Source organism: Lepisosteus platostomus, chromosome 14, assembly GCF_059453375.1.
Source record: "Lepisosteus platostomus isolate fLepPlt1 chromosome 14, fLepPlt1.hap1, whole genome shotgun sequence".
In the NCBI taxonomy this organism is placed as follows: domain Eukaryota; kingdom Metazoa; phylum Chordata; class Actinopteri; order Semionotiformes; family Lepisosteidae; genus Lepisosteus; species Lepisosteus platostomus.
Window position 1 is genome coordinate 38,814,591 of NC_142624.1, and position 11,259 is coordinate 38,825,849.

Genomic DNA, 11,259 nt, shown 5'->3' on the forward strand with positions numbered 1-11,259 from the left:
GCGTGGCGCTCGACTGGCCCTGGGGGAGGATTCCCTGCTCTCCGGCTGCATGTCTACTCCAGAGGTCACGTCTCCGTGCCCTTCCTCTGTCGGCGGAGTGGGCTGTAGGTGCCGCCAGACAAATGAATCGTGACGACGGGGCAAATGCAAAACGAGTCAACGCTCCGTCTTCACTCTGACTGTGGGAGACCTGAAAGGCTCATCACCCCGTTTTTCTTTATTGCTAAGGAGCTGATAACTTGTCTCTCGTTTTAAACAAACTGGACCAAAGGGCTCTGCAAGTGAGCATGAGACAGATTCTCAGTCTAGTACTGCATTCAGACAGGGACCCAGTAAGGTCTTCCTTCATTCCTGAGATGCTGACTCCTCTCAAGGCACCGACACATCCAGCAGAAACAAGTTAGGTGCATTTTGATCTGTTTGTAGTCAGCACTGTGCTGACACGATCACACAGCTGTGATGCAGTGTATTCATACAGTATGAGATGTCTGAGATTTGTTTAACAAGTACGACAATCCTGTTTCATTTGCTCTGCACAGTAATGTTGAAATACAATTCTGTTCTACGGAAAGGGATTGGAGGATCTGTTTTTGTAAGTGCTTGGCAGAGATTTTTTTTTGTTAACATTGTAGTGTGAGCCATTATAACGCTACAACCGGTATATCATTTACAGCGGATGTGCTTATTACTTGCTGGCAAGAGTGACCACGGCCTCAGAGAGCCCTCAAGGATTGACCACATGAGGCCATTAGCTCATGATCTGACTAAATCCACTGGTGTCACACCACAGCATTCCGAAGATTATAAGGAATGTGTGACGAGATTTGCTCTGGGGAAAGAGTACATCTACTGCAGGAACTCGTGATACAAACAGTTCTGTTTTATTTATTTTTTTATTATTCTGCAATTGCGTTGTGATATTACACGGAAAGTGAGTCTTGTGAAAAGACTCCAGATTAATCCCGTTTCCTGGTTTGCTTTTTCGGGATCTGGAGCATCAATTGTCTTGTCTTGAAATGTGATGGATGCTCTACTGCTAAAGCCTCTGTTATTAAAAGAATTCCACACTTACTCACTGCAAAGGGTTTGGTAATGACAGATGATTAATACGCCGTATCAGCACACTAGGCTTTTACTTTGCGATTCCACCATTTACTGTCATCACTAGCGATTGCTGCTGACAAAAAGTGCACATCTCCGGGATTCTGCAGTTTAACGTCTTGTCAGCCATTAGGCTGAATGCTAGACCCCCCACAAGCCAGGAAAGCATCTAGGATCATTAGAAAGGAACAAGGAAGAACAGTTAATGCAAAAATATCACTTTCATTCTGAAGTACTGGATTTTTTTCAGCTATACTTACTGGCATACGTTTAAAACGATGAATTCTGGTATATGGCAGAGATGTTATTTTAGCTTTTGACAGGATGTAAGGTAACATTTAATAAAAAAAAGTGAATTCCCAAACTGCTTTATCTCTGAAGCCGGATCGATTGCAAAAAAAACCTGCTTCAGCTGCTCAAACTGGCCTTGGAGTGAGCCTTTGTGGATGCACAAGGCATTGGATTTTTTGGGGGGGTAATTGAGTTTTGAAAACCAGCTCGGGCCACTGGGGCCAGAGTGAGAGAAAGAAAACGGCACGACTCATCCCGAGAGCCCGGGTCGGCGGAGGAGAGGCGGCAGCACTTGCATTCCAATGTGTTCCAGGCTGGGACAGTGCTCTGGTCTCCTGGCACTCTCGGCACACAACGGCAGTCAGCGACAGGCGGGTTCAGCTGGCATTCAGGCAGAAACGTATTCCTCATGGCTCCCTGTGGGCTCAACATGTGGCAGATGGGGAATAAAACACGGTTCCACCGAGACGTGCGAGTCGGAGGGGTGTGCAGCACCAGTCGGGAGCAGGGCCTGGTAGAGGCCTGCTCCTGTCCGGCAACCCTGTGCAATAGGAGTCAGAACAACACTGCAGGCCTTCTCATGACAGCACAGTCTATTGCCAGGAGAGATCAGCGACTCAGTGTGATCATTTGATGTCATAAGGCAAGCACAACACTTAAATAAATAAATAGCACAGAAAGCAATGATTACTCAATACTCTGACAAATGCGCGCACAGTGTTCAATGCCATTTAAGTAAGTTAGGGATCTGCTACTGAATTAAATGCAAATGATACTCTGTACCCACTAGGTCATTAGTGTGACTAATATCTAAGGTGTCTGTGCATTTTGCAGTTTGGATTATACATGTTGCCTGCTCACTGGTCTCTTATCAGTATCATAGTCCCATCTGGGAAGCAGCTCACAAGTCAGGAACACTCTGGAGAGATTCTACATTGTACCTTTCTGGTTTTAATGTTATCTGAGGTCTTGGAGCTAAACAAAAGCCACTATATTGAACATATTTCAATACTAGAACAGCAGACTTTGCTGATGTATTAGAATTTGTAGTGTCTGGCCAGTGTTGGTTCTGTCCTTTTGCCAAAAGACAAAAAGCTCAATGATTCTGTTTTGCCTGCCTTAATTTGTTTTGTTTTTTTGTCATATATATTTACAGTAAATATGAGAGTGAGGTAAAGAAGACAAAGAGACCATCAGAAAGACAGGTTAAATGAGGAATCTCTGTTGATGATAACGATCCAGCTCTGGCAGTGTGGCATGTGACTGGATTTCATATAGGGCTATTTGAAATTACATCTTACAAGGTATTAGTACTAATATATTTACAGAAATGTAGCCTACTAAAGAGACTAAAATATTAAAATATGAATTATTTAGCCTTCTTTCAATCACAGAAAGATAGGACTTATGCCTTCCCTACTGAATGATTTATTGAAATAAAGGCTGGCTTAGAAATTCACCCTTGATTTCCAGCCATACACATAAAACCAGTTGTTTCCAATTCAAATTGGAAACTGCTTTTGGGTTGTGTGATTTATCAAGAGGAACTGAGAGACTACGACTATGCTTTAAATGAATAAAATCAAAATAATTTATACATTTGCATTTTTACCGTCTACTGAGAGAACTGAGACATAAAATGCAAGACGACGAGACCGACAATTGTTTGGTGATGTGCATTTAGTGTTTTTCATTATGCCTCAGCAGGGAGGATCAGATTTCTTGGTGCTTCAGTTTCGGGTTCCAGACACTCACGGTAATGCTCAGGGAGATTACAATTGATCAGAATGGAGTCTTCCACACGCCACCAGTGCAGAGTACAAACGACCCAGTTTTCACAGTTTGTTTTCTATTAAGATGCTGAGAAATAAATGTACAGGGCAAATAAAGAAAACGGATCAAAAATTAAGAAAATAACATTTTACTTACTATCACACAGTCTCACAGATGCATGAAACATTGAAAACATAAAGACCCGCAGGCGCATGTGTGACAGCGCTCAGCACATATTTGGTCATCTAAAGATTAAATATCATTACCCATAATGCTCCCTCCTGCAAATGCTTCTTAGAAACCAGGTTGCTATAGTAACAGACAAAGCCATACAGTTCCCAGGGATGTGGATTCAAGTAGCACTGTGCAGATCTGTAGCAAGGTGAAGACACTTATGTTCTGTCTTCTGTTTATTACCTGTTATTGTTAAAGAGCCTATGCTGGTTCTATCGATACTAATCAGTAGGGGTTTTAGGAGTGCCATGCATGGCTTCTTTCATCACTGTTTTTTCTCCGATTGTTGCTTGTCCCAGTTGAAAAGACGAAGCTCACCAATGATTTTTGTGGAATCACTGGGACTCGACAGGCCGGTCCAGTCCACTATTTTGAATCCTACCCCCAGGTCTTGTGTGGAAGGCCCTTCAGGAAGTTGCTCAGGAAACCGCATTCAAAACGAAAATACAAATATACATCATCATCAGCAGTCGTAAAATTAAGAACCGTATGAAGATTTGTATTGACTAAGATCTACATGTGCTGCTTATATAACCGAGCTACACAACATATCATGTGTGCATTGGACTTCCTATAGAAAGCTTTCATGGAATCGTTCAAATCGGCATCAACTGCAGCATACAATGAGGGTCAAAACATAAAAGACTGGAAACTCAATTGTCATTCTTGACGGTCTCACCGATATCTTATTACATGACCTACTTGAGCTCACTTTTGAATGATACGTCTGTTCTTAAACCGATTGAAAAATCTATAGTGTATACACCTGGCTCTGATGTCATTCACTGTACAATCAACACAAAGCTACGCAGGTTCATTTTTTCCCAAGTTGCAAGTTGCAAGTTGTAGCCCTTGTGTCTTCTTTTCAGATGGTTTGATCTGTCTGATGGATAACACTTTATCGTTTGCTAACAGGTCGGTATCCATCCTTGTTACTCTAACAGGAAATAAAAACGGCATTATTCGCTACAAACCTAAATCCCGACTGTCTTATGGACATGTTTAAGACAAGCAACAGGGTTTTTTGTGTAATTAACAAATGTAGGATAAGGACATTAGAACAAACGAGAATGGACCATTCAGCCTAGCCTGCCCTTTGATAATTAGCAGTTATTGACCCAAGGATCTTGACCTGTTCTGTCTCATTTCAGCCTTAAAGGTCTAAGATGCCTACAGATATTAGATACACATACTGTAGATACCCATTTTAGATCATTCACATCTTCCATTTGTTAATTATAATAGACTCTTTGTGATAAAACATCAAAGATTTTTCTAATGCACCTTGAAAGACCATTTAAAGACCATTTATATGATAACTTTCATATGTCTACTCTAAAAACACTCAGATTTTATTGGGAAACTCAGGTCAGATTGCACAGGCCGTTCTCCACTTCCTTGACCTGCTGTCTCTGCTGCTCTTTCTCCTTACTTTTGTCTGCATCCCCTCGCTGGGACAATACTGGGGAAGTCTGAAGGAGCCTTAGGTCATCAGAGCTGTCCAGCTCATTTGGTAGTAGCTGATTAATTTGAGAATCTTCTTGAAAGAAACCAGGGTATCAGCTTCAACAGCGTGGCTGGGTAGCTTGTTCCACACTCACATTATGCTGTATGTAAAGAAGTACTCTCCTGCTCTTGCTTTCAAATGTACTCCCACAAAGTTTCCACTTGGTATTGGAGGATTTTGAATAACTGGTATGACACAAAGGTCATGTCATATCATGTCATTTACCAAACTGATTTATACCATATGGTGTTGCGGGAAGCCGGAGCCTACCTAGCAAGCAACGAGTGCAAGGCAGGGTACACCCTGGACAGGACACCAGTCCATCGCAGCGCAAGTGCAAGCCAGTCATATGGGGGGGCAATTTGGAGGCTACAGTAAAGGCCGAGGGGGGAAATTTGGCCTGGACACTGGGATAACTCCCTACTCTTATCGAGAAATGTCCGGGGATCTTCAATGACCCCTGAGAGTCAGGACCTCGCTTTAACTAACACCACTTCCAGAAGCAACCATAGCTTCCTAGGAGATCTTCCCTCCAGGTACTGACCAGGCTCAACCCTGCTGAGCTTCAGTGGGTAGCCAGTTAAGAGCTGCAGGGTGACACGGCTGCTGGCTTGGCACAAAGGTCATTTTTCACATTGAAATGTCATACATTAAAGCTCCTAAATAAAACTGAAATAGGAGGATAGTAGTAATTTAGAAGTTCACAAGCATTGCTGCTGCTTCAGCCTTGCAGTTTGCACCTGATATTCCCATCACAAAAGGCTGTCAAAGAGAAGGTTTGGCCCAAAGCAGCCTTTTAAACTTTCAAGTTACCTGCTTGGGTTTTCTGAGGTTTTTAGTTACAATGTGTACAGTGTAATATTTTGCCAACGAAAATACTGACAGGGTCTGAAAATGTGTTTCCATTTATAATAATGCATGTCCTGCCTTAAACAGCATTTATATGCACTGACGAGTTAGCACAACCATTTCAACCAACTCCAGTGAGTATAGTAATATAACAGAAGCTTTAATTCTGGAGCTTTTTAAATACAAGTGTGGTGGACTTTTTAAATACATGGGTGATTTTCTTTTCCTTTAAATTGTAAATTAATCACCCTATCCTCCTGGCTAACCATCATAAAGTAAGAAGCTCATTGCAGTAAATTATGTGACATGAATGGCAAGAGTGAAAGCTGCAGGATGAATGCTCCTTATCGGGAGAAAGAAGATGAAAGTCATCAGCACGCCATTTCACTCAGAGGGGATGGGTGCCCAGTGTTTTTGTGCTAACAGGCACGGAGCACTCTCAATGGAAAGATCTTACCTCCAGGAACACTGGCAAAAATAATCATTCTTGTCTTTCTGTATTTAGGAACCGATATCCTGCAATTACTGTGGTCAGATGTCATCAGCTTTCTTGGAGAAGAATAATCCCTGACAGTACTGACTGAGCTCAGTAGCCACTCTGAAAGGAAACAGAGCTAGTCTATCGCATTGCTAGTCTATTGCATTGCCTTCAAATGCTTCTCAATTGCTGCAAGTGTATTAATAGTTAAAGGAAAAGAATGGCAGCTCTATTTTTAGTGTGTAGATCCTCTATTTAAGTTCACACAATTATGCAACCCAAATTATATTTAATGAATCTTTAATTTATATATCACGCAATCTTCATCCAACCGTGTATGTAATCTACTGCAGTTAATATAAAATTCATCATATGGTAGCTTTAGCACAGCTTCCAAATCAATCCCGAATTATTAGTCTGTCTTCAAGTTAAAGAACATAATAATGATAAAGTTTTTTGAATTTCTTATAGCAAAGTTTTAAAAAGCAAACCATTAAAGTGATTCTTATTAAAATGCATTTAAACACTAGATTTACTACCTACAGTACAACTTATATTAGGTTCTATTTTACATTTAACCTCATTAATATGTTTGAGATAATATCCTGTCCCTTCAGCTTAGACTTTTGATTGCTGTGATGGACCAAAGTTGTTTTTATAGTTCAGAAAGCACTGGTAATTGCACAAGAGAAAGACACCATAACTAACTGTATGAACAGATGTGTGACTGGAGACTCCGTTTCCAGATCACCTGGCACTCGTGGGGTATCCACATGAACACATACACACACATACGCAAACATTTCACTATCTAAACAAAGGCGATAACTCTAGTTTCCAACGTCAACAAACTAGTCTGGAAATCCGCGGATAGCTTTGCTTGCTCTGTGGGTGCACACACAGAGTAAAGTTAGGTTGTTCCCGTATTATCAAAATTAAACATTAACACAAACCAAGCACCTGTTTTCCTTTGTTTTAGAAGTGAAATGAACCAAATTGGTGATCAACTCACATGTTTCAAATAAACAAGTTGTTTGGATTTCTCACCGGCAAAATGAAATGGTTTCTCCCACAACCTGTAGGACCCAAACTTTGGCATGGCAACAGGGGCTGGCTTAGTAGTGCCTGTTTCGGGGTTGCGCATGCGTGGATTGATTTGTAAGAAGATACCATTAAGAGGGGGTAGTATTTTCTTAAACAATATTTATGTACATGAAAGGAGTATGAGTATGATATTTTATTTTTGGAAATATTATGTTCATTGGCTAGTTGTGTACTTAATGGAGAATTGTGTTTATCAGAATTCTGGTTATTATTTTGTAAAATTATTTTTTGCTTTATAGTGGAATATTCTAGGGGGAGGAGTTTAACCTAGAAAAGGAGCTCTTCAAGATAGGAGGGGAGATATACAGTAGGAGCAAGTTGGGTGTGGGTTGGAATAGGAGGTGCCTCCAACAATTTTTTTTTTTTTTACAGCAATTAATGTATATATTATTATACTATGGCTTTGCGTTGGTTTTTTTTCCCTGGTTAGTTTGTGTTTTTCACTTTGTTTTTTGGGCTGTGGACTTAATAAAGACCATTGCACGTCTTTGCAATTGTGGCTGTGCCATTGTTATTGTTACATTCTATCTACACCTCTAAACTCTTCAAGGAGACTGTGACAAAATGGTCATTTAATTTCTCCTTAAACTGATGGATTCCTGACAGGTAGTGTTAGCTTTATGCATTGGGCTAGGATTGAGGGTTTCGCACTGGTTTGGGAGAGGCCTTGTTTTGGAGCTAATCTTAAAGAGGCCTTGAGGAGAGCTAATTGTTCATAATAAAGGGTAGGTTTAAGAGTCAGCATGAGTCTAGACCTGAAGGTTGAAATATGTACTGAGCGCATCTCCACACTTCACAGTCTACATCTGCATTAAGTGGTATTATCAGCATGATGTTTTGCTATGAAGGTAGGTTATTGCATAAAAATACAAATGAATAGACTGAGAGTTCCCTTGAAACTCTTGTACCTTGTACTTCAGTAGGGAGCGACAGCATTCAATCTTTCTTGTCACTCTACATACAACTCCCATTGGGTTTCCTGTCCTTGTCTTTCCAGAATGCTGGGGTGGTGGGATTCCCCAGGGGTACAACGGGCTGGGGACTCCCAGGGCTGGGACAAGTCTGTCAGACTCTAGTGGCTACCTAGTGAAACAGTGACTCCAGGAGCCTGCGGGCTCACAGTGATGTCAGTGAGGGACACAGCTCTCCTCCAGTTGGTGCTGAATCTCCTATTCTCCGATACGGAGCCTGTGACATATCAAAAGGCGTAGGAGGAGTCCGTCTGCAGTTCCTCACTCTCCCCACGTCTGCACAGGGGTGGCGTTGCACTGAGCTAAGACCGAATGAGGAGGGCGTGTAATAGTGTATGCAATAAAAAAAATACAGAAAACTGGAATGGGCAGTTTACCTCTTATGATTATGGGCCCTCTGTTATACAGTGCAAGTACAAAAACAAAACAACGTACAATCAGACACAGAGCGGCACAGTGCTGTGTGCTTTCAGCACAAGAATGATTCCTCAGATGTGTGGAAAACAATTTTGGTCTCCATTTGGACACATCAGGGTCTTCTTAAAGATTTATTGTATGCATTGTAACTCTACTTAGAAAAACGGCCTTGAAGCTTGTACAGTCTTTTACTCAGCTGCGGTTGCTATGGCTTCTGCTCCTTGAACCAGACAATGTCTTCTACATAGTGAGGCCTTGAGCCTGACTGCGCAGTCTGAGGGCTCCCCACACGCTCGGCCTTGCTGTCAAGCACAAAAACCGTGAACTGAAAGAACAGCACAGAGAGAATCACCACTCCCAGACGTCTGCGAGCAATATATAATTGTTGGAGTTTTTTTGTAAGTTTAAGCTCATTTTGCTTGGCAGATATTCTTCTCTCGTAACTGATTATTGTTTAAAGATGTGTGCTGTCATTGTAGGGATCTGAAAGTTCATGGTAATGTTTTAATTTTTTATGTCTAATGTATTTTTTAGGTCTGCACTGCAGATTCAAATTATTCAAACTCTAATTAGAGTACACATGTAGATGACTGTACTTTAGGAACTGAAACACTAAGATGTTGGCATGGGTGTCACGCGAATTATGTGAATTTCAATATCCAGACCACACAAGATTTAAAAATGAACAACATTTCTCTCTTTTTATTGGATGAGCTGAAGTCTTTGGCAGGTCTTCTGAGCAACTAGCTGTAAGGGAATTTGCTGGAAAACACAATGTTCTAAAAGAATGTATGGACACAATACACCAGAACTGTAAGTGTTTTTATTTAATAACAAATTGGCCCCAGAAAAGCTCAATTATTTTTACAATATTACTTTCATGGGGCTGCAGTACAAAATAATTTGCTGAAGCCAATTGCTGTATCCAGGCAATTAAGCTGTACCAAGAAATCAAATAGAGGGTTTCATTAAAATTAATAAATCTTTGCCAATCCTATTATAATATGAATAAAGACTTTCTTTAATATATCATAATGTATTATTATGTATTATTATTGTTGTTGATGTTGTTGTTGTTGTTGTTGTTGTTTTTGTTGACTTTCAATAATTTATTTTGGATTTCAACCCAGAAAAACACTCTAATTTGTAAGACTAGAGCAGGGTTTTTTTTTCTATAAAGCAGCTGGGAGCAGACAGATAGATCAGCCGTCTTCCAGGCCAGTTCGATATCATTCACCAAATACATTACAGGACAAAATGAGCAAAAACATTTATTAAAAACATCAGGACGGCCCTAGATATACGTATGGCTCAGACACTGAGCTCATGCATGACGGAGAAGAGTAGAGACACTTATTTTATGGGAGTTTTAAAAGCCAAGTTAACGATAAAGCAGTTTGGATTTTTTTTTAAACTATAACTGCTTTGTCACATTTGGGCCAAAATACTGTTATCATTGTGAAGTGGCTTTTCATAGGAACACAGCCTTAATCAAGCACTTTGAAATAATCATCTAATTAAATCCAATTTTATACTGGGTCCTTCCCGACATGCAGCTTTAATAAGTATATCAACACTTTTCATTCTTGCAGGCTGTATCTCATTAAACCTGCAAAAAATATATGGCCCAGGGAGAGTATTTTGCAATTTGGGCGTAGCTATTAGTGATCTCATATGCGATGGTATCTTGTGCTGTTTAATTTAGCCATCACTTATTTCATTTAGCATGGGGGGATTTAGGCTAGCACTGACTTCACTGAATTAACGAAAAAGGAGTAATCTTTCATTAAAGCTACCCAAACATTTCAAACATAATCAGACTTTAAAACTAGGCACAGAGAAAGCGAAAAATTAGACTTTCCTACACTAACCGTGAAAAAAGTTTCCTCTTCTCTCCTCTCCTCTTACATGCAAGTTTATTCCAAATGTGTTGCTGTTTTGTATAGATATTCTGTAGCATTACAAATAACATAGATTACTCAGTGATTTTTCTTGGTGTGGCTTGACGCAAGGCTATATCGGCCACAACGTTGTGTTTTCTCTCTTCTCTTTTCAGCATGGAATAAACCTGTTTCTTGTTCCTTTGCAGACAACGCATGCTGGCGCAGCTGCCCACCTGAACTACTACAAATAACATTGTCTCTTTGTAAAAACCACCAATGACAAACGGCAATAATAATCAAAACCAGACCTGCACCGATTGTATATGAACAAATTGATATGTGGATATTACCTATAATTTATATCTTAAGGGAAAATAAATACATAATGTATAAGTGTGAATAAAGAAAAATCTATACTTTTAAATCTTCTGAACTAAAAAGCAATATTTTTCTTTTAAAGAATAATAGCACTTTTGACATTCTGAACTTCGGTCTTTAATTCTGTTGTATAATCCATCTCTGTCAGGCCTGTTGCTTGGCAGTAGGGTTTGACCTATGTCTGAGTGGAAAATCCAGGATTTTGATCACTTAAGGTGACGTTATTGACAGAATTGCTCTGGGCTGTGGAATTCAGCATTCACCCCCACCCCC

General features: G+C 40.3%; 2 long non-coding RNA genes across 4 annotated transcripts; one reads left to right on the forward strand and one right to left on the reverse strand.

Annotated features, from left to right (window-relative positions):
* Nucleotides 1-874: 874 nt before the first annotated feature.
* Nucleotides 875-7,341, reverse strand: LOC148649476 (uncharacterized). Of its 3 annotated transcripts, none has more exons than XR_015926360.1 (3): nucleotides 7,246-7,341; nucleotides 3,718-6,353; nucleotides 875-3,252 (listed from the first exon to the last, which is right to left on the reverse strand). It is a non-coding gene; the product is annotated as an uncharacterized LOC148649476 (long non-coding RNA). The 3 variants fall into 3 exon arrangements; XR_015926361.1 differs by having other exon boundaries at nucleotides 875-1,809; nucleotides 3,148-3,252; nucleotides 3,718-7,324; XR_015926359.1 differs by having other exon boundaries at nucleotides 3,718-7,324.
* Nucleotides 7,342-8,985: 1,644 nt separating this feature from the next.
* On the forward strand, nucleotides 8,986-11,032 carry LOC148649477 (uncharacterized). The gene is made up of 3 exons (XR_015926550.1): nucleotides 8,986-9,123; nucleotides 9,440-9,538; nucleotides 10,815-11,032. It is a non-coding gene; the product is annotated as an uncharacterized LOC148649477 (long non-coding RNA).
* The last annotated feature ends 227 nt before the right edge of the window (nucleotides 11,033-11,259 follow it).